The sequence below is a fragment of the Mus pahari genome, chromosome 23, assembly GCF_900095145.1.
Source record: "Mus pahari chromosome 23, PAHARI_EIJ_v1.1, whole genome shotgun sequence".
NCBI classification, from domain to species: Eukaryota; Metazoa; Chordata; class Mammalia; order Rodentia; family Muridae; genus Mus; species Mus pahari.
The window spans coordinates 33,133,020-33,158,669 of record NC_034612.1 but is presented as its reverse complement, the minus strand read 5'-3'; the positions used below and the strand labels follow the sequence as shown (position 1 = coordinate 33,158,669).

At 45.1% G+C, this 25,650-nt stretch overlaps 1 protein-coding gene and 1 pseudogene across 3 annotated transcripts in view; one reads left to right on the top strand and one right to left on the bottom strand.

The window, feature by feature from the left end:
• Rnf216 (ring finger protein 216) overlaps positions 1-25,650 on the top strand; it is a 110,123-nt gene that overhangs the window by 43,519 nt on the left and 40,954 nt on the right. The window lies entirely within an intron of this gene.
• LOC110339177 lies at positions 1,370-1,773 on the bottom strand (annotated as a pseudogene).

The following is a 25,650-nucleotide window of genomic DNA, read 5'->3' as shown; positions in this document are numbered from 1 at the left end:
CTCTGCCTCCCGAGTGCTGGGATTAAAGGCCTGCGCCACCACTGCCCAGCTAGTGAAGACCCTTTATCTTTCCCCACAAAGCTGTATTGTCTGACAATTACATATAAGAAACTGTGTCACGTATGGGAGGGTGCACACAGGTTGTGTACAGATACTGCCGCAGCTTCACAGAAGGGACCAGAGTGTCAGCAGATCTGGGTACCAGAGTGCTTATTAGTTACCTTTCCACTGCTATGTAAAACACCGTGACCAAGACACGGGATAGGAGGAAAAGGGGGTTTGGACTTAGGGTTTCAGAGGGAAAACTTTTCATGGCAAGGAAGTATGGTGACAGAAGCAGGAAACTGACATATGACCTCTTCAACAGTAAACAAGAAGCAGCGAGTGCAAACTAGTGTAGGATAAGGCTATATGACCTCAAAGCCACTCCAGTGACATACTTTCTCCGGCAAAGCTGCTCCTCCCAAACCTCCCCCAAGCAGCGCCACTGCTGGGGCCAAGTGTTCAAATGCTGAGCCAGTGGGCAGCATTCTCATTCAGACCACCCAGGGAGCCTTGATCCAGTCCATAGGTACCAAGAGATGATTGACGATATGCACCCAGTGTCAATGCCCAAATATGTATAAAGCAGATATTAATAGAACTGAATGAAGGAATAGAGTGGAGCACACAAACAGTTGAAGATCTATGATGGATAGAGCAGCCCAACAGAAGACGACTAAGATGTAAATTTCAGCGACATTAAAGACGGTGATCTAACAGAACATTCTACCTATCAGAAGCAAAAGCCCCCTTTATAAGCATACATGAAGCTTTTTCCAGGATAGAGTGATAGGTCACAATGCAAGTAGTAAGACTAAAGGTTGTCATCATACAAGTATCTTCTCTGACCATCGTGGAGTGAAACTAAAAGTCAGCAGCAAGTGGATAGGACAATTCAAGTTCATGGAAAGTTGCTCTGCTGAGGTCAAGAACAAGGTAAGCTGTTAGTTACAAATGCTTGGAAAAGCCAGATTACCAAGAAAAAGGACATATTTTCCTGCTTTGGAGGTTAACTACTTACATGTTCGTGTTGTGTTTGGCTTTGGTAAAGGCAGAATGTGGTAACAGAAGCTTGTGAACAAAAGCAGTTTTCTCTTCTTCTTCTTCTTCTTCTTCTTCTTCTTCTTCTTCTTCTTCTTCTTCTTCTTCTTCTTCTTCTTCTTCTTCTTCTTCTTCTTCTTCTTCTTCTNTTCTTCTTCTTCTTCTTCTTCTTCTTCTTCTTCTTCTTCTTCTTCTTCTTCTTCTTCTTCTTCTTCTTCTTCTTCTTCTTCTTCTTTGGAGGATGTTCAACAAGTCAGTGGACTCTATTGCTTCTGGGGTGTGGGGCTCAGGAGCTCTTGGTGGGGCGGGTCTGTTTCCTCTTCACCAGCAGAGGCTTCTGGCTTCGAAGGATGGCACTGGCCCTGCGGATGGCCGCCATGCAGGGCGGTACTTGTTCTTTCGGACCATGTGCCTGATGCTGCTGAGTGTGGCCCGAACATTCTTGGTGGTGGTGGTGGTGGTCCTCATGTAAGAAGTGGCAGGCTTTTGCTGACTGAATCTGCGTTTCATAACTACCATGAGCCCTTTGCCATCAGTCACTGGCTCCACTCCGACAGTCTTGCAGTGAATTAGCCCGTTGTACCGGGAGGAGTTTCAGGCTTTCAGATTATTTGGCTCTGTGCTGTATGCCTGCTTGATCAAGAAACTGGAGCAGTTCCTAACGACCATCCATTGCAGATGCAGGGACATGGCGGCCAGAAACCTCATGTGCAGTTTCTTAAGTAACCAGATGCAACTAGCAAGAATCTGAGCAGTAATTGCCAGGTCTAGGCCTAGGGGAAATAGGAATTACTGTGCAGTGAGTAGTTTGAATGAGGCCAGATGAAAAGTTCTTTATCTGTTTATACAACATTTTTGTTATAGCTAGCAGTTCATAATGGACTTCACATCGTGTGTTCTCAGCTTTTGCAATGTACAGGGCATTTAGTTCACTTTGTGTTCCCCTGCTAAGATGGATATATGCCATGATTGAGAAATGACTCTGATGCTACTAAGCTTTAGGTTTGTCTCAGCAGCAGTTTCAGATCCCAAGGATCAGAACTGTCTGGAAATCTAGAGAAGAGGAACAGGCTTAGATTGATGCCAGATCAGGGTTATTTAGTTAGAAATGGAATGTGAATAAGGCAGGGTGCAGGTGAGTCTTGTGCTTCGATCCACTGCATCAGTGATTTCATGGGAATATAGAGGATTTCAGCAGGAAAAGGAAAAAAAAAAAAACAAGTTGATGTTGTTGCTCTGAACATGTAGGGATTTCGAGATAGAAGTAAAATATCTAAACTGTGTTTGCCTGGTGCCTTCCAGTACAGTGCTCAGTGCACATTTGCAAAGTGACTAAGTCGCTCAGTCTAAAGAGACTGAGGCTGGAGAAGGATCGTGGAGTCTGGAGTTTGATGCAGTTTTGAAAGGACGGTGACCCAGTAGGGAGATGGTTACTTTGCAAATGTTGGGTGGTTCTCAGAGCTTCCTTCTGCTCGTTCATCTTATTTACAGTATCACAGTGAAGAGATGTAGCACAGGATATTATAGCTTCTAGGACTATCTGCTTCAGAATTTAACCTTTACCTATAGATAATGCCACTCATGCTCTAGGTTCTTTTTCTGCTCTTGGAGGAAAGGGTCTGTGGGAGATAAGATAAAAACCAAACCTATAATGGAATGTATGTCTGTACTAAGCTGTTTTGTGTGAACTATGGAACAAGCTGCCACTAGATGGCACTAGTATTCCACAAGAAAAGTGTCTTCTCCCCCTTGGGTATTTCCAAAATAGATGTGTCAGCACAACTGTCTTGAAAGCAGAATTGACAAAATTCTTTCAGGTTAGTGCTAAAGCAAACTACTGTGTGCATTCAGATTTAATGGCAGAGATGGTTGTACTGTGAGGACATCTGCCTTTTCCTTTGTACTTGCCCCAGTGTTATAGGTGGCACCCTTTCTCTTCAACAAGATGGCTGGACTGACAGTTAATCCTTGAGGATTTTGCATGTATAAAAAGTGAGCCATGCGCTAATTTTGTCCTATGTAAGGCCAAAGGCATCCGCTTTCTCACTGCAGTGTTTGCCAGGAGGCTGCGCTCCAGCTGGGGTTTCAGGGCCTGTCACTCTGAGATAAGGCTTTGATGCTGGTGCGTTATCTGGAAAAGACTTGGTGCCCGGAATCCCTGAAGACGGAGACTTCAGACTGTCCTCTGTAAAATAGTAGGCAGGCTCTTACGGGTGTGATGGGGTGTGTATCCGGGCCTCCATTTCTCTGGGGTACGCTTATATAAAGCATTCATCAACTTGATTCAGCATGTTGCTTTTAGCAGTGGTTGAGTGTGTTTGATATGGAGTGGAAGAAGGTAAATTTTGGCAGGCTCTGAGATGGTTTCCAATATTCTATGGAATATTTTTCCTTATGTTCAGACTTTTCTCTGTTGAATCTCTTTCTGCCCTCTTAAATATACAAGTCTGCTTTTTATTCCACAGTACACATAGAGCTTTTTCTATGTGAAAAATTAGAAAAATTCTAGTAATGAGGTATAGATTTATCAGTGCACAGTAAGCAAGTACTAAGGAAGGAAAGCCAGCCAGTGTAAAGAGTTATATGAAAATAACATGAAGAAAATCTTGTTTGGATTCTTTCTGTGGACACTGAATGTGAATCGGTTGTGTAATCAGTCACCCATCTCTGCCCAGGATCACTTGAGTTTGGCTTATTCGTCAGTTTCCACCTACATACCCTCTTCCTTACAATTGTCGGGCCCTATGCCATCCTCTGTAGCCTTCAATGCTCATAACTCAAGTGTCTGTGAAATATTACCAAAATTTACATCTGCAGTAAACCAGTTTGTTGTTTAAAAAAAAAAAATCAGGAATCTGCAGCTGCCTGCTGTAGCTGAATGGCTATGTGGAGAGAATGTAAATTATCCAGCTGTCATTGCCAAGACAACTCTCCAGCTGTGGTACCAGGCCATTGGCACTTACTGGCCACGTACTAATTGGGGAACCTAGCTATTCTGCTGACTCCTGGACTAACCTAAGCTTTCACATTATCCAGAGATGATGAAGCTTGGCCTTCATGTCCTTCTGTCAGGGAGGACCTTTAAATCAGGAAGTTACAGTGTCAAGAACCAAAAGTCTTGGTGACAAAAAGAGTCTTAAGCCTATAGGTGAGGGCTCACTTACTGGAATAAAGTCCATACTCCATTATTGGAGTCAGAAAGGGAGGAGTTAGAATACGAAGTCCTTGTTAGGAATGTGGTCTGCTCTTCCTGCAGTTTCTAGAGAGGTCCTACTGAAGAGCTTCAGGTCTCCCTCCGGTGCTGTGGTGTTACTGTGCTTTCTGTGTGTTCATTATGGATGGAACAGAGCCCTTGACTCACCACTGGTCACTACAGAGAGACTGTGCTAAGTGGACAACGGAAGCTTGACACCAGGTGATGTACAGTAGTAGAGCTAGAAACCCAAAGGAAAGCCCCAGGGTATCCCAAGGCCATAACTGGAAGCCATCCCTCCACCAGACATCAGCAGCCAGCACAAGTGACACAGGAGCAAAGGGTTTCAGAGTCGCACTGGTTCTGCTCAAATATTTTTGTCAAATTTCACTTTTAAACTTCCTATAGCAGGGGTTAGAAAAGTAGCTCAGTAGTTAACAGCACTTGCTGATCTTGCAGAGGACCTGGATTCAGTTCCTAATGCACCTTTGAACTGTCCTTAATTCCAGTTTTAGTGATCTGGTGCCGCCTTCTGGCCTCCATGGGCACAGTGCACATGCATATATTGCAAGGCAAGATACTTAGATGCATAAAGTAAAAATTAATCTTAAAAATTTCTGTCAGAACAGCACCATACATCTGTTCTTCATGGGTTTCTTGACCCTGGAATGATATTTGACAATTACACAGGCATGTCTGCTAACTGTACATGCCATCCTAGTCCTGGAACCAGCCAGAGAACAGGTGTATATGTTCCCAAGAGTGAAAAACGCACCAGTGGCTAACACTGCTTACTTCATGTCCCCATTTCTCACTGAGTTAAATAAATCCCACATTTGCCATTATTTGCAATGACTGCCTAAAAGGAAGAAAGATAACTTACCCCATACAGGAGGAGAAAATATAAACTAAGACCTTTTGTTTCCCCCTTATCCCTAAAGGAAGTTTTTGTTTTTATATTTCACCTGCCTTTTCCTATCTAGAGCCATCTACACAAGTTCAGCAATCAGCGAGAAAGCTGAGGGCCCCAGGGATCTAGCAGCAGTTCCCCTGGGCTTTGACTGTTTGCCCACTTGCCCAGGAACTGGCATCTCTCTGGTACTTAATTTTTCAAACCCATGAAGTAGCCTGTGGTGATAGTTAAAGTGTTAATACTTCCCAGGAGACACATCACAGAATCCCCTGTTCCAGTCAGCCAGCAAAGCATGTCTTTCTCCTCTGTCAGCACTGCACAGCACAAATCCTTTTGGTATGCTCTCTTGGTAAGCTATCTGTTTTGAGAGTTGTCTTGAGATACATAAGTTAGTATTCATTGACGAAGTCCTGTGGGCTCAGCCCTGTATACTAGGTACTTAGGAGGGTATGGAAAGTCAATTAAACTCATGGCTACCTGCAGAAAGGGGGCAGCTCACCATGAGGGGCTTAGATTCCAGTTCCTCCCCTACCTGGAATTGTGATCTACACTAAATATTCCCCTGACCACATTTCCACTATCTGTAAAATGAAAACTTCACATAGCACCGAGAAAAACAAATGGTATGATGTAGACAGTGCTGTGGTCCAGTGTCGAGCACTTTATGTCCTTCTGTAGTGGCTGTGAGTTTGAGGGGCTGGTGAGAGACACGCCCAGTAATGAGAGGAATTCTTAGAAAGTTGGGCCTTCTTCATGATTTTTTTGTACAGGTTACTGCCATGAGATTATTATGTGATCAGGCATAATATCCCATCAGGAAGCCAACGTCTCATCACTCCCCTGGGTTCAGAACACTCGCTTCCCCAGCTTTCGGTCTGCAGCTACATAAAAGGGAGAGGTAGGTCTGGGTTTTGTTTTGAGACAGGGACTCTACATACCCCAAAATGGCCTTGAACTCACCTCAGCCTCCCAGTGCTAGGATTATAGGCCTGTGTTAGCAGAATTAATGAGGAGAAAGACTTTACAACCCCCTGGACTAGGCATATTATAGCTTAGGAGTAAAATGCTTCCCCAGTACAGGTGAGCCTGCAGCTTCAATCTCCAACACCAGAAAAGGGAGAAGGAAGGAAAGGCAGACATGATTCCTACCCACCTCCCCCAACCCAAATTACCCTGCCTTCAAGAAGGCCCCAGATGCCCAGGGTCAGCTTTATCCTGAGGAAGGCTGCCTGTGGGCTGCTGCTGTCACTTGTAGTCTTTGTCCTGTCCACAGCTCTGCTGTGCCCTCTCTTCTTGCATTACTCATTGCTTTCATTGGTATTCAGAAAGATTAGAATTTCAGGGACTGATGTTCAGAGAGGTAAAGGAAAGTTCACAGCACACTTCCCTGGAGATCTCAAAATTAGTTACAAAAAAAGATAAGATGTCTGTGTGGCTTGTTGGTCACATTTTTTTTTTTAAAGTTTAGTGGGAGGCCCTGGCCTTGAAGTTCTGACCTTGAAATCCAGGTTGCTTCTCCTGCCCCAGAGCTGGAGTCCTCCAGTCAGGCTGCTGCTCTCTCCTCTCCTCCTCTGCAGTCCGTGCAGCAGGACGGACCTACCACCTCCTGTTTTCACTATGTGCACTTACAGAAAATGACTGGATTTTTATCGGGTCTTTGCTCTGTTAAAATAGAAACTGCCCCTCTTCTAGTGGCTTTGTGGTCACTGGGTTAGCTTTGCTTTTCAGACTCATTGCAGCCCTATTTGCATATTCTATCAGGATCATAAACTTCCAGGGGGATCTTTCTAGAAACCGCACACCAATTTGCTTAGCCACTTTTTATGTTTTGCTAAAGTTATTTAATGGAGTTTTTCTGTGCTTGTGGCTTCACTGAAAGAAAAATGTGTTTTAATTGTCTCTTTAAAAAATATCTCAAGAATTGATATCAGCAAACAATGATTTAACCTATCTTATCTTCACACTAATTGTGAATTACCAGATACCAGCACTTTAATTTGTTTTAGTGATCTCATTGCGATGTCCTTGAGCAAGGGCTCTGTAAGACAGAGTACGCATGTGCAGAGAAGGTGCCAAAGAGAACACGAGCGGTACCTCCTTTGCATTCTCAGCACAGAGCACTGCAGGGTTTCCTGCTTTGCCAGGTAAAAGAGATGTTGTTGCTATGGCAATAACAGAGGCAGAAAGCTCCCCAATCCTAGAGGGGCTGTGTGTATCAAGGCAGAGGACATGGGAGGGAAGTGGTAGCAAAAAGATGGGAGAACATTTACTGAGGAAATGGGAGCAACACAGAGACCATAGGTGTTCTTCCTGGATTTTGTATTTACTCTGAATTCAGGGTTCTTTCCCAGTTGCAGTGTGACAGCCATGAAATGGGAATGGCCTCTGACCCCTTAGTCCTCCCTAGTAGAGACAGAAAACAGAATAGGAACAACTGGTACTTACTAGCCCCCACATGCCCTGTGATCTGTCCATAGGCCACAGTTAAAAGTCTCTCTATGGCCTGCTACCCCATTCTGAGCAGGGTCAGCTATCCTGGCCTAGAAACCCTCACTGCCCACAACAGGAGAAGTTGCTGGTTTCTTTGAAACTGCATTGTACTGTGTGCTCTGTGTCTGCACTGCATGGTAATGAACCCTGTGATGACTCAGTAACCTTGGTAACTCAGAGTAGTAGTGGGGAGAAACAGAATCTAATCTGCTGAGGTCAGGGCCCAGAGTACCAAAGAAAGAGGGAGAGAGGGGGGGGGAGGGATGGAGGGAAGGGGGGAGACACAGTACAGTTAGTGGTCAGCGTCTGTTAACTCAGTATGTGTAGTCATGACTCCCTGGCTTGGGAGCTTGACACCATCCTCAGGCTAAAGTCCAGATGCACATCTGATGGAGCTCTCCCCTGGTGGCTATAGTGACTTTATGCTTGCTTTCAAGACACACAGCAGCAAGTGATACCAATAGGAGTCAAACCTAGAGCTTCCAGTTGCTCTTTATGTATGCTTGGGAAGGTTTTATTGTGTTCGTTTTCAGAGTCTTTATCTATTGGAGATAGTCACTGAAATCTTTATAAATGAACCCAGTAGTCTGGAATTTGTTCCTGACTGTACAGGAGGGTGGGTGGGGTGGAAGAAGATGAAGAGGCCAGATAAGCTAGGATTGACTCTGAGTCGATCTTTAGTGGCTGGGTCGATGGGACTCTTCATATTATCCACCTTTGCCTTTCCTTACCAATCATCACTAAGTGTTGGAAGTGTAGCTTTGTGGTAGACCTAGCCATGTCCAAGGACCTGGGTTCAAGTTGTAGCACTATTAGAACTAAATAAAACACCAAGTAAACAGTTGCATGTCTTCCATTTTGCTGCGCGCTCGCCTGTTTTGCTTTGCTAGTCTGAGTATGTATGCGTCCTCACAGGGAACGGAACCCTTACTACCTGGCTTAGCCTAGGGTTCAGATCTGCACTTTTCTGAGATGAGATTGGTAACAGGAATGGCAGCAACTGTCTGTGCAAGGACAAATGGCTCATCACCCTGGAAGAGGGTTCTGTGTCAGGATTCTACATGAGAGTCTGTGTTCTTTGATTAGTACCTGAGAGGCGGAGCAGGTGGAACCTATCAGAGCTACACACATGGGATTCGTGCTGGCCCAAAGAGCTTTACTGTGGACAGCAGAGCGCTGCTTGGAAAGTCTGCATCAGGTGTGACCTCCTCCTCCTCCTCCTGCCTTCCTTATTCCTGCACGCTCTGGTGTGACTACACTGAGTGTTCCATCTCCAGGGCAACTTGCGTGCAGGCTATTCTACCTGAAGGCCTGAAGAGAGACCAGATAATTTTAGAGCATCCTTCCAGTCCAAAGTCAGTGGTTCTTAGAAAGCTGAGATTGGCATTTGCTTTTCAAAAAGAAATACACTAAGTCTATCAGGTTAAATCCCAGTAGCCTCATGAAAGTACTTCCCCACTCCCAACCCCCAGATTTATTTCCCACCAGAGGTTCATATGAAAAGCATTTTGACTTCAAACGCTCCTTGTGCCTGAGAAGCTGATCCAGATTCTAAGCCAAAGCAAGTAAAATATTAGTTTCTTTCTTTCTTGTCTTGTCTTGTCTAAAGCTTTTCCTTTTGCCTTTCTCTCCTTTCCTGTCAAACTAAAAACACCGCTGTCCTTTCAGAAGCTTGACTCTTTCTCCTCACCCTAGGGAAGCCTCCCCTTTTCCCCCAGGCCAGGGCTGTGCTCCCCTCCAGGGCAGCCTTGCTACTTCTTACCCAGACTGGCAGGGCTGTCCCCTTTGCCTCTCTTCTGCACAGAGGCGGTGGAACACTACAGTTAAAAGAACAGTTGGGTGATTCAACTGCTGTGCTGCACGAAATGCTATAGGCCAATTCATCTAGACAGCAGTGAGAGATAGTGGGACTCCCAGGAAGAAAAGATCACTAGGGTTTGTCACACTGAGGAAAACACTATATGTGAGCTATGTCTTGGCCTGACTATGCTGCAGTAAGATAAAATGGGTGGAGACAGAATTTTACTGTGGGGCCAGAGGATTATGTGAGCTGAGCTGTTTTCAGGGTCAGCCAATAGACAAGTAGGACCACAGTGGAAGGAACTACCATTAGGCAGAAAAACAGACTCCAGATCATGGACTGGGACAGTGTAAAGTCAGTTCTATAGATGCCAGGAAACTATTACAGGTTTCACAGTGTGCTCACGGTGCTTTAGAGGGACCCTTTAACTCTGAGAGGAAGGAGCAGATAGAGATCTTCTGAGGACACTTGGTCTTTTGTCCTAGAGAAATCTTCTTACCCTTTGTTAACTAGCCTGTTAACAAAGCCTTGAGTATTTGCATGGGTATTTCCCAGTTCCCACTCCCAAATGGGAGTGGCTAAAGAAGCACCAATCTTTTGGGTTTTGTTTAACTGGGGGTGCCAAGGAGAGTGGCTTTGGGCCATACAGGCCACTCCAGGTCCACCTGGGATACAGACTCTACGTTGGTGCCCAGGAATATCGTTCCTCCTTCCTGTGGTTGTCTCTGAAGCAGATTTCTGGGCAGTTGGTGTGTTCCTGCAGTTTGACCTGCTTCCCCCACTCCCCATCCTTGGGAACTTTAAATGTGAAGAAACTGCAAGCATCACCATTGTGTGCTCCCTACCCCCTCCCACCTTTGAAAAGGCTTGTTTTCCAGCTGAAAGCATGTTGTATAAGCTCAATTTCTCTCACTCAGATAAGCTTAATTTCCCTAACTCTTGATGTGCCTACAGAGAATTGCCTAATTCTTCTTTTGCAATGTGTGTCTACAGCTGGGAAGCCTGCTTTTTTTCTTCAGGCCTCTTGACAGAAATGCAAACAGTTTAAGGCCTTGTGTTGCAAACTACTGCTTTATCAGCAGAAGGGCCTAGGACGTTTCTGTGCTTTCCTGGGATGGACTTATCTGCAGTGGGTGGCTGCTTTCTTGGCCTTCTGTCATGTGAGATTATCTCCCTGCCAGACCCCAGTCTCAATAGCTTGTGCCCAAGGTACATGGATCCAGTGATTGGAACTGAATCCTCCTAGCATCTCTGCTCAGACCTTTCACATAAAGCAAGATTTTTTCAAACCTTGTTTTATAAAAAGAACATTTCTACAAAATCAAGGCTCACCACTCCTCCTAAGTGGCATGTCCATTCACGGGCAAAGTAAAGGAGGGTGCCTCCGGCAGTTGGCCAGGCCTGTTTTCTCTCTTAGCAGACGCATGGTATATACCATCTAGCCAAGGGCCACTGAAGGAAGAACACTATTCTGTGGCTGCCAAAACCACAACAAATGACAGCTTTCCCTTCTGTCATCTCTGGGCCCCAATTCTGGGCCAGTAATTCATTTTTCTACCATAAAAGGACAATGAGATTTTTCTGTAGCGACCCTGCCTGCTGCACCATGGGGAGAGACAGACAAGGAGTGCTACTGTGGTCAGTCCTGGTCTTGCTTAGTTCAGGCTCCAGCATGACATTAGAGGCAGGAGGAGGACTCATCTGCTTATTCTCTGCTTGCAATAAGACTTGAACTCTGCCCAGCTGTGTATTGTTGACATTTGGTTCTCATGGCTTATAATTGTAGATACCCAGTTTTTAAGAGACCTGGGAGATCCTATATGCCAGATACTCTCATTGCTCTTAGCCAGTATAAATGAGGGTCTTAACTGGTGGGTTTCTATTAATCACTTCAAGCTTTTGGAAAGTGGAAAATCTGTGTAAAGTGTTATCCATTAAAACCCTAGGATCTTGTCAGTGATAATAAATAGTTGTTAGAATCAATATACAAGTAGTTCTAAAAAGTAAATGCTCATGCCAGATTTGGTAGGGCACCTCTGCAGTCTTAGCACTTTAGGTCAAGGCAAAGACTATCAAAGAGTTTTAGGAACCTTGGCTACATGAAGTCCTGGCTCAAAAAGAAAAGAAAAATCAAAAGAGAAAGCAAACACGTAGCTTTTTTGATACTATTATAATACTTTGAATGGGGATGGAAAGTTGGCATAGTGCAACTTGGAGCACACGCTGCTCCTGCAGAGAACCCAACACCCAAGTCAGGCAGCTCACAACACCTCTGACTGTAGCTCCATGGTCACCGTACACACAGAAACACTAAAATTAATAAAGTACATATTTTTAATAGAGTACTTTTGAGATAGTTGTTACGTTTCTGCTCTGTGCTCCCCAGCCAGAGGACTAGGGCAAGCTAAGAAAGTGTCAAAAAAAAAAAAAAAGGCTGCTTCAGCCAGCACAGGGATTTCTTATAAAGAACTGCAGTTGGCTTTGTCTTTTAAATCTCCATTCTGACTGGTTTCATAGTGGAAGCTGGAACTGAGTAGAACACATTCTTAAGTGAATAAAGGTCAGCCAAGAATCTTGCTGATCCAGAAATTTGGGAGGAAAGCAAGGCTCTCCAAAGTTGCACGTCATTACCCAAATAGTGCTGGTTGGGTCTGTATTCAGCTGGCTCCCATTCCTGAAAAAGAGAGTCATTGAAGAGACTGGAGCAAGCTTTGTGGAGTAAAGTATCACATACCTAGTCCCTATTTTCAAAGCAGTAAGACTAGCTTGAAGCTCGCACTGTTCTGGCAAGTGGAGCAGATGGATAGGTAGCCTGAAAATGGAAGGTTCACAGAGCTTGGTTATTTGTTTTCTCTTTAAGACTTAATTCCTTTTTCTCACTAGCCCAAACCTGAGGCTTTGCATAAGCCAGCTCTTGACACTTTTGATCTGTTAAATTGCTGATTAATTTGGTAGATAGCTCTGGCTTATTCAAGACCTGTGCTGCCCTGGGGATGCACAAGAGGATGGGTGGCACATTTCAGTGGTCCATGAGGTTTGCGTCTAAAAACTTTTGGAAGCACTTTTTGTTCCTGTCTCATCTCTTACTCCCTCCCCATCTCGCTATATACCCCAGGCTGGCCTCAAGCTTGTGTGCTCTGTGCTGCTCCTCCACTTGAGTAATGAGATCATAAGTATCTGCTACCACACCTAGCCTTTTGGGGCGTATTCCCCCCTCCCCGGCCGGCCGCCACCCTTTTTTTTTTTTTGGTCGTCACTCACAGCAAGAAAAATTATTAATTCTGATTAAGTCTAATTTAAAAGCTTGATTTCTCAAGCAAATAGTATTTCCTTCTGGTACTGACACTCCCTCCCCATCCATCACTGTCTCTGCATGCCTGTACATCCTGACCATGTGTTGACCACTTAAGAGACATCAGCCAGCTTGTTTCCTAATTTGGTTACGGTATGCTCCAAGCAGTCTTGCCTAACCTTAGAAAAACACAAACACAAGGAATAGCTCCCACAGAGCAGAGGGGAATTTCCTCTTATCAAAACCCACAGTTCCCTTCTTGCTTCCTCTACAAAGAAGAAGTGACATTCTGAAGAGGCGCTTGCTCTCTCTAAGGTCCCTCTTGAAGCTTGGCTTCTTCTCCTTAATTCTTTCCAAGTTTAAGTTTAATTTTATTCTCTTTGTGTTGTTTTGGGGTTTTTTGTTTGTTTGTTTGGGTTTTTTGGGGTTTTTTTTGTTTTGTTTTGTTTTTGAGACAGGGTTTCTCTGTATAGCCCTGGCTGTCCTGGAACTCACTTTGTAGACTAGGCTGGCCTCGAACTCAGAAATCCGACTGCCTCTGCTGGGATTAAAGGCGTGCACCACCACACCCAACTTAATTTTATTCTTAAGGACCTCCATTTTCAAGAGTTAGTGATACACTGAAATCCCAGCACTGAGAAGTTAGAGGCAGGGAGAATTTGAGCCCAACCTGGCTGCATAATGACCTTGTCAAGAAAAAGGGGGTGGAGGGAGGAGGGAACTGTGCATTTTCTCTTGGGATAGTTATGAACAAAGGACAGCTAGGTACATTAATTCTATGGCATATGGTAGGTAGGAGGCAGTAAACTTCCTACAAGAAGCAAGGGAGTAAATATTTTAGGTTTTACAAACCATACAGTGTGTCAGGCTGCTCACTTCTGTGTTTATCATAAAAGTAACTGGATTTTAAGTAAAGCTGTATTTATAAGTATTAGAGTTATAATTACTAAGTGGGTGGAAGGTCAGATGTGGCCACCATGTGGCTGTCTTCAGTACACTCTAAGAGAGAACAAGGAGTAGGGTGGTGAACACAGCATGCTAGTATCGGGTCATTTTGGTTTGCTATGATACGAAGTACAGACTCAGAGACCTCCTTCTAAGTGCTGAGGTCACAGGCAGGCACCACCATAAGTGAGCACTCTACATAGGAATCTCAAATGGGATGGGAGGGATGTTTGCCGGCATGCATAAAGCTGGTTTGGAAGGCTAGACAGACATCGGTTGCATGTATCCCTCCATAAGGAGTCCTCCCGAGGGTCAGGAGAAAAAGTATATACATAGCCTTTGTTTTTAACAAAAAGATTACATTTGTTACCAGCTCATTCTGATCTTTTTAAATTTTTTTAAGAATTGATTTTTATGTATGTGGATATTTTGCCTGTATGAGTGTCTGTACTGTGTATGTGCAGCAACCATGGAAGCTAGAAGAGGGCACGGAATTACCGGTGGTTATAAGCTGCTGTGTCTGTACTAGAAATCAAACCTGGATCTTCTACAAGAACAGCCAGTGCTCTTTACTGCTGACTTTCCAGCCTTCAGTCAGTCTTTTAGAGCTAAAGGACTTTTCTGTTTCAAGAAAACTCAAAAGACAGAAAATTCAGTTGTCAAAAATGTTTGTATACTTCTCGTTTTATATCTATGTGTTTCTGGTCCCCATGGTTCCCCACAAGGGCCTGTGACAGTACCTGAAGAGGACGGCTATCCTCAGGGCTTCCGTCACATGTGAAGTGCTAGGTTTGTGTGAATGTAGACTGCACCACCTTTCTTGGGGCTTTTCTGCCCCATTCACAGCAGCTGCTTTGGAACTGCTACTGCCGCACGAGGTGCGGAATATAATGCAGCCTTTATAATTGGGGTTCAAGGCTGCTTCCAGTGGCTTCCCTTCCCCACAGGTAATGCTCCTGACAAGCAGGTCAGGATGAGTTCTGATTCAAGAAGCGTTGCCATGACAGGGTTTGGAAATATCTGGTTTGGGTTGTGAGAGCAGCTGATAGAGTCGCTGCTTTCCTGGTATGTGGCACAGCTTGCTTTCTGGTATGCGCTGAAGGCTGAGTAGCAAATCCCTCTGCTGAGGGGGCAGTGTGGGGTATAAACAGCTAAAGAATTCGCATATGGCTGTGGCCTCCTCCCAAGCAGATGCTCTTCAAATAGCCAAACTAAGCCTTTCCCAGCATAATTTACAGGCTTCTTTGCCATCATTCAGTGTGTCTACAAAGCTCTGTAGGAATGTCAGAAGTGGGAGCTTTTGAAATCCCTTCTTGAAGACACGAGATTTGCAGAGCCAGTAGCAACAATGTGTACACACACACACACACACACACACACACACACACACACACCCCAGAGAGGCAGTAGCAACAGCGTGAACACTGAGCAGAGGAGGGAGCTGCAAGCTGCTGTGTTCTAAAAAAGTAGTCAGCTGTGGCTAAAAACGTGGTCAGCAGGCCAGTTCTGCTGAACAGGCAGGCCTCACACCCTTTATGAAATAAGTTGTTTCAAACATTGATAATAGGTTTGAAAGATGCCAACATAGTTTCCTCTGACCTCAGTTTTACCCACTGGTAGCTTTGCAATGTCAGTGAACCCTCTGACAGGTGGCCAGGGATGTGGGCCTACCCCAGAGAGAAAAAAGGCATGCCTTTGGTAGCTGTGCCAATCGTGCTGAGTACACTTCAGGGAGCTGGGCATTTCAAGGAGTCCCTTCCTTCATCCATGGGCACCCTTCCCTGCCCTCGGCTCATTTTGCTGCTTTTATTTAACCTGAAGTGTGCTTCCATGTTCATGGCACTCCAGCTTGTCCACTATTAATGGGCTTTGAGCAATTCAGCCAAACCCTGACACTACTTACCACGTCTTAGAACCTAAAAGTGAGTAGAGCGCCTTGAGACACTCTTCCTGGCAAGACATTCCTACTCTCAAGCAATGGGGCATCTATCTGCTCAGGGTGTGGCTGGGTTTGTCCCCATCTCCCCCAGACAAGCAGACCCAGCTAGGTTGGAGATACTTTTCCGTTGGTAACTTTGGGCATGGGTGGGTTAGAGAAAGGGAAGTGCTTCTGTCAGAACCTGCAGCATCTCCAGCAGGTCCTTGAGTGAGGACAGAATTCTTTGTGTATGGAAGGAGCAGAATGCAGAGAAATGGTGAATACACCCTGACTCAAGGTGCTTGGATAAGCCCATGCATTCTCCCTATGTCACAAACCATAGTGACTCCCTAGTGATTGTTCACGTTATGCATGGCGCAAGTGTGTGACTGGAATGGGACAGAGCTGTGCTTGCCAAAAATGCACATAGAGGAGAATCCAGAGTTAGAGGCCAACCTGGGATACACAGTGAGAGACTCTGTCTCAAAAGATAGGTAATTTAGAGACTATTGCAAGGCAGCAAAGGACATGGGAACAGAAGCTTGGATTTTATTTGAAAAGAAGAGAGCTCCTTGAAAACCAGGAGTCATTGATTGTGGAGCCACAGAGAGGTGTAGCTGCTCGAGGGAGGCTCCCCCAGCTCCCTGTCCTCTTCTCCCTTCCCCTATGCTCGGCTCCCTCTTTTTTCTTTCTTCTTCTTCTTTTTTTAATCTTTCAAAATGTGTCTTTGTAGCCAAGGATGACCTTGAACTTCTGATCAAGTGGTGGGGTTATACTCGTGAACTGCTTTATTCAGTTTATGCAGTACTAAGGATTCAGCATCATGCACGCTAGACAAGCACCCCCACTACTGAGCTATATTCCTAACCCCCTTTCCTTTTCGTTTTCTTTTCCTTTTTCTGTGTGATACTCAAATACGGCCATTCTTGAGGGAAAGTCCTGGGGTGAGTCATGGATCCCAAAACCGAAAGTAAGTCTGTCACTTATCCATGTCTCACGTGGCAAGAAATGCAGTTGCTGCAGTTATCACAGGGTGACGCCAGCCTTACTGCAACCACCATCCCTCCTCTAGCCTGCACCAAAGAATCCCTTCCTAGTGTTCTTTCTAGTAGTAGGCCCTGCAGGTTGGCACACAGGCTTCTGAAGGCTTTCATTCCGCTTCATTGTATTGAGCAGGAACCACAGCAGCCCAGTCTCCCAGATCCACTGAAGAGAGAGTGAGCAGCGCCTTTGTCTTTTAATACTTGCTTCTCTTACTACATTTAGTCAGCTTTGGCATTCAGGCTCCTGAGTTTTACCGATTTGTTTTATTGTTGGTTCTCCAACTTCCTGTGCTGGGCACCACTATACTAAGTTTTATCTTTAAGAACAGTATTTTGTGTTTTGATGTTAGCTCTCATCCAGGAGATCATGTGTCATAGTTACCTAAAGCAACTCTTTCAGTGATAAGAAAGTGAGATACATAGGATTATTGTTAGTTATCGACACAAGCGCCTGTAAGTGCTAATGAGGAAGTCTCTATAAAGGCTGAGAGCAAGACATGGGATGCACTGCATGAGCCTCCTGCTCCGCTCCCTCTCTCTCAGTGTCCAGATCTATCTGCTAAATAGAGGCATAGCTTTTTTTTTTCCTGTAAGGAATTCAATAGCTAAAGGATGGCTTGAGACAAGAGTGTCCACCTTTTGTTATGCCTTTATGTACTTCTTGGCATGTACATGTGTTAGTAGAGATTTTTTAAAAAAAAAATGTCAATTGGGGGGCGGTGGCTAGAGAGATGGCTCAGCAGTTCTGAGGTCCTGAGTTCAATTCCCAGCACCCACATGGTGGCTCACAACCATCTGTAATGGGATCTCATGCCCTCTTCTGGTATGTCTGGAGACAGCTACAGTGTACTCACATACATAAAATAAATAAATCTTTATTTTTTAAAAAAAGGGGGGGTCAATTTGGCTGAACATCTCTCCCCTTGTTCTTCCTAGAATGAAATGAGGGGTAGCCCCTCCTTTTTTCTTTGTGGCTCATAAGTACTTGAGGGTGTGATACAGTGTGCAGTTGGTTCACCTCAGCGTCATTTACTGTTAAATGACACTTGTATTATATATTTTTCCTTTAGTCAACTAATAATTAACAGAAGAGTAAACATTGCTGGAAGTGCTTTCAACTTCACACAGTTCTGTGCTTCTAAAAACAAAAGGCCTGTTGTCTGTGATGTCAGCAGAAATGTGCTGTGTTAAGCCATGCTCTCGACTTCAGGTTGGCCCCTTTCTTCTAGGAAACAGGAAGGCTGTGACAGGCACTACTGCTGTGTTGGTCCAGAATTCCAAGCCATTCTTTATGATCCGCGCAAATCCTTGATCCCTTAGCAAAATGGCTTCCAGCTGAAATGCAGCTCAGTACCTGCCTAGCATGGATGAAATTCTGGGTTTCTGATTTCCAGCACTGAATAAACTGGGTATTGTGGCACATGCTTATAATCTTAGCATCCCAGTGAGTTTTAGGACAGCCAGAGCTACACAGAGAAACCCTGGTTGGGGAAAGGGGGTTCCTAATTCTTTTAGTACCTTTCACTTTCACATCCTTGAAAATGGAAATGGATTCTTTTATCCCTTTCCTTGAAAAGCTACTTTCTGGGTGGGTGGATAGGTGGGTGTGTTTGATTTTCCTAGGTCTGGGACACTTCACATCTGGGATCATTTTCTCTGTATCTACTTAGTTCAGAATCTTGGAAAGAGCAGAGGGGTTCAGTCCAGCTTATACTCGAAAGTACTTCAATGTCACTTAATTCCATGGTGCTAAGGAAAGGTTCCTTCAAGACTGTCTTTGCTTCAGAAATAGCTGCCTGTGAACTCTTTAATGTCTAGAAATTTCAAGTATTCCTTAATTTTTAGCTTTTCATTTGGAACCTGGTGTTCCTGACAGGCACAATCAATTGACTGTGATAATGAATCCAGTTGGGCTGCTTAGGGCCTGTGCTTTCTTTCATCTTTAAGACCTTCAGTAGGAAACAGTCCATTGCTGCAAGTAGCACTGCCTTTGATGGCTGCTCTGGCAAGTTTCCAAAAACCTTTCTCTTGTATTCTAAAGAGGTGAATGATTCTAACAGAGCAGTGAAGTAGAATTGTCACTGGAACACTCAGTAGGTGACTGTACTGGCTAGTTTTGTGACACTTGACATAAGCTGGAGTTATTACAGAATATGGAGCTTCAGTTGGGGAAATGCCTCCATGAGATCCAGCAGTGGGGCATTTTCACAATTAATGATCAAGGGGGAGAGGCTCCTTGTGGGTGGGAACATCTCTGGGTTGGTAGTCTTGGGTCCTATAAGAGAGCAGGCTGAGCAAGCCAGGGGAAGCAAGCCAGTAAGTAACATCCCTCCATGGCCTCTGCATCAGCTCCTGCTTCCTGACCTACTTGAGTTCCAGTCCTGACTTCCTTGGTGATGAACAGTAATGTGGAAGTGTAAGCTTCCTCCCCAACTTGCTTCTTGGTCATGATGATTTTGTGCAGGGATAGAAACCCTGACTAAGACAGTGACTCTGCCTGCCCACGGCTCTGGTAGTTCCCAGCAGCAACTCCTGATCATTGGAAAAACATTCAAAAACTGAACTATATGGTCATCAACAGAGCATTCACCCAGACTTCCTCACCAGAGAAACAGGAGTACCGTTCCTTTCTGTTCCATCTATCCCTCCCTAGGGTTTTGGGCTCTAGAAAGAAACCCCTGGGAGTTTTCAGGCACACACTACTCCTGCAAGGGAAGACTGGCCACCTTACTGCTCTCCTCCAGGGTGCTTTGTTGGGGCGGTCTTCTCTCACGCTGAGAAGTCACTGAGCTTAACAGGACTCAAGTGAGAAGAGCTCAACTGCAGAAACAAGAAGTTTTCAAGGTGCTGGGGGCAACTAGAGTCCAGTCACATTGCAAGAAGGAAAGGGGGTCATTATTTGCAAGTTCAAATCTGAGTCTGTGGGGGCTGGGGTGTGGTTCAGGTCACTTGCCTTACACAAGTGAGGCCCTGGAATAAGGCTCTTACACTGAGAAAGAAAGGTGGGGGGGAGGAGAGAAAACTGTTTATTCAGGCACATTTTTAAAGCCAAGATTGTATCTGCATTCTTCTCTCCATTTCTACAATGTATGCTTCATGGAATTTTTTACATAGTTTCCACAAGGTCAGGACAGAAATACATGCTAATGCTACAGATTTAAAAAAATGCACATTTTGAAAGTGTTTTTGCTTTTGTCCAGGTCTTCTTAGCATACATATTTAATTACAAGGCATGAGAATTAATGGGGCTTTGAATATTTAAAGCTCTTCTCCTGAGATTCATTTGATTTAATTACTCCTGAGATAGGCATTTGCAGCCTTGGTGACTTGCCATTTGGATGGGAGTGTAAGGAAAGGGGAGAAAGCATGACTTGTGACAGGTTCAGCTTTGGGCTTCTTACTTCCCCACAGTGCCCCTCCCCTCCAGCTTTTAGCATCTCTTTGTCTCTCTGGCTGGGGAGGGCGGGCTTAAGAATCCTTTATGGGGTTCCTCTCTCAGCGCTGTTTGCTACAGCTTTAGTGCTTAGTGTGCATGTCCTGGCCCTGGGGAAGTGGGCAACAGAACAGTTTCTCTAGCCTTGTTGCTGCGATAAAAGATAATCCCAACGCTAAAAAGGGTTTGTCTGCTTGCAGTTCAAGGGTCAGTTATCATGGTAGGTGAGGCAGAGTGGCTAGAGCTTGAAGGGTGTGTTTAGAAAGCTGAGCATAATGAACGATGAACACTTGCTGCTGCTCAGCTCTTTTTCTAGGTCTCCAGCCCAGTGCCACCCACAGTAGATGGCTCTCACTATCTCAAGTAATGTAGCCAGGATAATCACCCACAGTCATGTCCAGAGGCCCATCTCCCAGATAGTTCTAGACTCTGTCAAGTTGACAGTTAAGGCCAAAGACTCTCTTTAGTCCATGTAGTCAAAGTCCTGAGCTCATTTTTCCCAGCTCATTCCTGTCTTTAACTATCCATGCATATGTAGTGGTTGTGACCGTGGGAAACTAAGCAGCTGAAGTCCACTGCTCTGCCTGATTGGGCTCCTGCTGGGTCCACTGGCTTGAGAGCCAATAGCCAATACATAGGGCTGGGGAAAGCAGAGGATTGGGCAGAGAGCCAGTGCTGTCCAGAGTTGTGGCTCACAACCCATAAGAGACCTCAGGTACCTTGTCACTTGGAGGCCCATAGTTGCTGAACATTTGCCCTATTCAGCCCCACGCCCTCTCAAGCTGCCCTAAGGCCTATGTGGTGAAGAAGCCTCAACCCTTCACAACCGTGTCTGTGTACCCAAGCCTCTTTGCTCTCAGAGAACTCAGTAAGTTACCTGACTTAGAATGTCTTTGAGTGTGTGTATTCAGAAAACCCACATCAGGAATCTTTAATCCCAGCCCTCTGGAGAGAATCTTTTTGAATTTGAGGCCAGCATGGTCTAAGAGTTTTCGGATGGTCAGAACTTCACAGTAAGACCCTGCCTCAAGCCAGGCGTGGTGTCGCACGCCTTTAATCCCAGCACTTGGGAGGCAGAGGCAGGCGGATCTCTACACAGCCAGAGCCATACAGAGAAACCCTGTCTTGAAAAACAAACAAACAAACAAAAACCCTGCCTCGGTAACAACAAAAGTCTAATAAAGTGGTTGTTTTACTGTGTCCTCCTGTGTCTACCTCAGGAATAATGATATTTATCATTCAGTTTACTGGAGGGCAGGAGCCACAGAAGTTTGAGTTGTTTTACTTTCCATTCATGAGGTGCCTTCAGCAGCCTTGGGTGCCCATTGAAGCAAGTGCTGCTGCTGCTGAGACAGCTGTACAGTGCCTTTCCCTTTCCAGAGGGGGAGAAAAGCACTAGCTGTGGACTGGAGACATTACATGGGCAGGCGAGTTCATCTGCTGCCCATCCATCAGCCAGCCTTGGTCTAGAAACTCTGGGAAGTTGTACTGCCCAGGGCCTTGAAAAGCACAGCTGGTCCCTCTTAGTCCCTAGGAGTCCTCTTTCCTTCACAAAGAGGCTTCCACAAATCTCAGGCACAGGCGCATGTGCTGTGCCAGAGCCCAGGGCCAGCTTCAGTGTTGCCTCTGTTCTGTCATGTCTCAGTCTACTTATCCTCACATCAGCTTGGTCTGCCTTCTCATCTGACCCAACTGTGACAGAGAGGCACTGTCTGTAAATACAAGCAGTGCAGATCTCAGCGCCCTGCAGGAGGTAAAATGCAGTCTTTGAGTGATAGCTAATAGGTTAGGAACTGCTTAGCGATCAGAAAACATGGGTTGACTATCAACTCTGTCCCCATGACAAGCTCAGGTCTTATCTACGGCTATGCTGTTGTGTTATTCTAGACCATTTGATGGGAACACCAAGGTTCTATGTTAAATGCACACTTAAGGCAGTGTTAGAGAATTTCTTTGCACATATTCATTCAGAAAGTTACGGTGGTTAAGCTTGGTGTGTTTTATGTGTGCAACTACATGTATTATTAACCAGACACATATAACATTTTCCTATTTAATTTTTGTGCTAATTGTGCTAAGATTTTGTTTTTCCTGATGGTGGTGTTATATGTTCTTGAGTATCTTCAGTCTGTTTTTCAAACTGTTGGAATATTTCTTAAATCTAAGGTTGATAATGTCAAGAAAGACTAGGACCTGACTAGGATCACAAAGATTCCTTTGGGGAAGATGACAGTACAGGGTTGCCATGGCATTCCAGGTCTGAAGTGATGCTGGCTTCTGACCTGGGCACAAAGAGAGGATCTGAGATGAATGTAGGGATGGGATAGGATGAGCCGGCTGGTAGACGTGGTGTTGGGACTGAAGGAGAAAGAAGCATTAGGGCAGTTCACTTGAAAGCTAGGTTGTAGCCTTTGGTGATCCAGAGAAGGCAACAGTTTTGTGGAGAAGCCAGCATTTCAGAAACTTAGTTTCAAAGTGTGTTAGGGTACCTGTTGGAATCTACCCAAAAGCATTGAGTATCCATTGAACTCTAGAATAGGCCTCAGACTCCAGAGAGAGGTGTACACCAGCTCTGCTCCATCTGAACAGACACAGACATAAAGGAGCAGACCATGTTCTTTGCGGAGGCTCAAGATGCAGTGACCCTAACTCTGGTACATACAAGGACCCCCCCACAGCAGTGACCTTGTTAAACATAAAGGCCCTTGAGAGCAGGGTAGAGGACTATTAGGAGCCTTCAAAACAAAAGGACGGGTAGAGAACAATTCTGGGGATGGGAACCTCATTCATTGTGGGAATGGGTGGTATGCCCTGATGAAGAATGTACAGCTTCCTGTAACCAACATCAAGGGTCTTGACCACAGAAATGACAGGGCCAGTCTTATTTCTTATTAATTATTATTGTTATCTGATAGCAGTTTGATTAAAAAACTGAAGATAAGAGACTTTTGGAGACCTGCACAAGGTCCCCATTTCTTGTGGGGACTGTGAAACCACCTTGCGAACCTGCCCTGAGACTCTGGCTGCTCTACAGAAAGACTGATCTGAAGGTTGCTAGAGTGGGGCTGGCTTTTTCATCCAAGCATGCTATCCTGCCTACTGGAGTCAGTCCTGGCATAGGCGGTTCTAAAACTGTCCTTACTCCCATGAGAACAGTTAAGGAAAATGCCAGCAGGCTACTAAGGCCTTCTGTCCGTAGTGTGCACCTTCCTCCCCCTTCCCCTCCCCCTTCCTGAAACAGTACATTCCCTGGGCAGATTCCATAGCAAGAGTGTTCCATCTTGCTTGCTTGATTCCAGGGTCTTTGTGGTCCATTGCCATAGCTCCAGAATACAGTCCTTATCAAACACTTATCTCATGAACACTTAGATTCCAGAAACAGACAGCAGGAAGACTCTCAAGGGCTCCCTGATAAGCTTTCCTGTTGCTAGAGCCCTTTGCCAAGTTTCCCGTGGTGCACCAGCATACTCGTTAACTCATTATATCAATATATTAATGCATATATTGCATTTATGTCAGTGTCCACCATCACCTATCCACCTCTTGAGCTGACCACATATTTTTTGCCCCACACCACACTATTCTGGAGTTGATTTGCCCCAAGTCATGTCACTAAATGTTCAGAACCCTTGGCAAGGACTGGCTAAGGTCCTGTTGCCTGTGTTTGAATGACCTTCCCCGGCACCTCGAATTTCAGCTACTTCAGAACTTAGTTCTTCCCTGACCAGAGGCAAGGGTTGCAGTAACTCCTGAAGAGGAATGAAGATTGATGGCTTGGCAACCTACCCAGTTCCTTAAGAGATGGCTGTCACTATTCCTCTCGTTGTTCCCATTCTTCCTGCTCTACTCAATAGTCTTTAAGATACTGGCTTCCAGCTAGGCATAGTGCTGCATTTCTTTAATCCCAGCACTCGGGAGGCAGAGGCAGGTGAATCTCTGAGTTGGAGGCCAGCCTGGTCTACAGAGTGAGGTCCAGGCCAGCCTGGTCTACAGAGTGAGGTCCAGGCCAGCCTGGTCTACAGAGTGAGGTCCAGGAGCTACATAGTGATACTGTCTTCTTCTTCTTCTTCTTCTTTTTTTTTTTTTTTTTTTAAAGAAACTTTTTCTGTGGCACTGGTAAATTCCCATGTTGCTCTCCTCATTGAGTTGTTGGGGGTTGGTGAAGTAGCTCTGGCTATATTTAGCTGTGTTGTTTGATCTGCAGACCTCAGTACTCCTGTTGTGCCCTTGTAGAAGTTTCTGCCTTTAAATCATCTGGTCCAGTTATCATTTTCTTTCCTAGAGGTCTGGATCCGTCCCCATCTGTATGAAGAGTGACCTCTCCAGCTCATCACATTGAGCAGGGTTCTGTCCTAGGAGAGCAGAAGACCCAGGAGCCCAGGCTGGCAGGGTGACAGCAGCAACCATAGAACAACAAATAGCATTTTCTTTTCTTTTCTTTTCTTTTCTTTTCTTTTCTTTTCTTTTCTTTTTCTTGTTTTTCGAGACAGGGTTTCTCTGTGTAGCCCTGGCTGTCCTGGAACTCACTCTGTAGACCAGACTGGCCTTAAACTCAGAAATCGCCTGCCTCTGCCTCCCAAGTGCTGAGATTAACAAATAGGTTAACCCACTCTGCTGGGTGCTGATCCCCTCGTTGTGTATGAGGCCACTTGCTCGATCCAGCTGCTGCTTAGTAAGTGACTAAGGAGATCACTGGGCTCTGGGCCAAACCCAGTGAGCCATAGAGTCCTCCTGCAGTCTGTCCTGCAAGCTGAGCTTGTTCCATTGTGTTTGACAAGATGATGATAACCTTGGTTTTTGATGATTGTTAAGTTTGTTTCTGTTTTCTCTTTAAGCCTAACACATGCTTTACTGTATAAAATGTAAATAAATTATTTATCTTTCAGAAAATACCATAGAAAGCACATTAGCACTATAAAGCTCTCTTGCCTGTTTCAGTGAGTTTGAGCATTGTTGAGAATCAGTGGAAAGCTTCAGAGGTGGTAGCAACAGGAAGTTGGTTTGGTTTCTTGTTTGTTGTTTTGTTTTTTTTAAATCTGAGGAAGAGTTGACAGTTACTAAAAGCAGCCAGCAGAGGGCCCTGGAGCCTGACTAATAAACCTACATTCCAGGATAAGCCTGGCTTTCATAAGTCCCTGCAACCAGTGACTAGCAGTCCTCACCTGGGAAGAAACAGCAGTACCACAGAGAAGGTAGGTGTACATAAGAGACATGTGCAGGAGGAGAGAGACAGTCAAGGTGGGAAGGGAGGCAAATTCCAGACTCAGTCCAGATGCTAAGTATACGTATGAAAAGTAGGCAGGGGAACAATTAGGTGAATGTAGCTTATAGCAGGGTTGTGCGTGTGCGTGTGTGTGTGTGTGTGTGTGTGTGTGTGTGTAGATGAGTGGGCAGCTTGAGACAACAACAAGAAAGTAAAAAAATAAAAAAAATAAAAAGCCATGGTTCTTTGGGTAGCAATAACAATCTTCAAAGGGGCAGGGCGTGGTGGTGCACGCCTTTAATCCCAGCACTTGGGAGGCAAAGACAGGCAGATTTC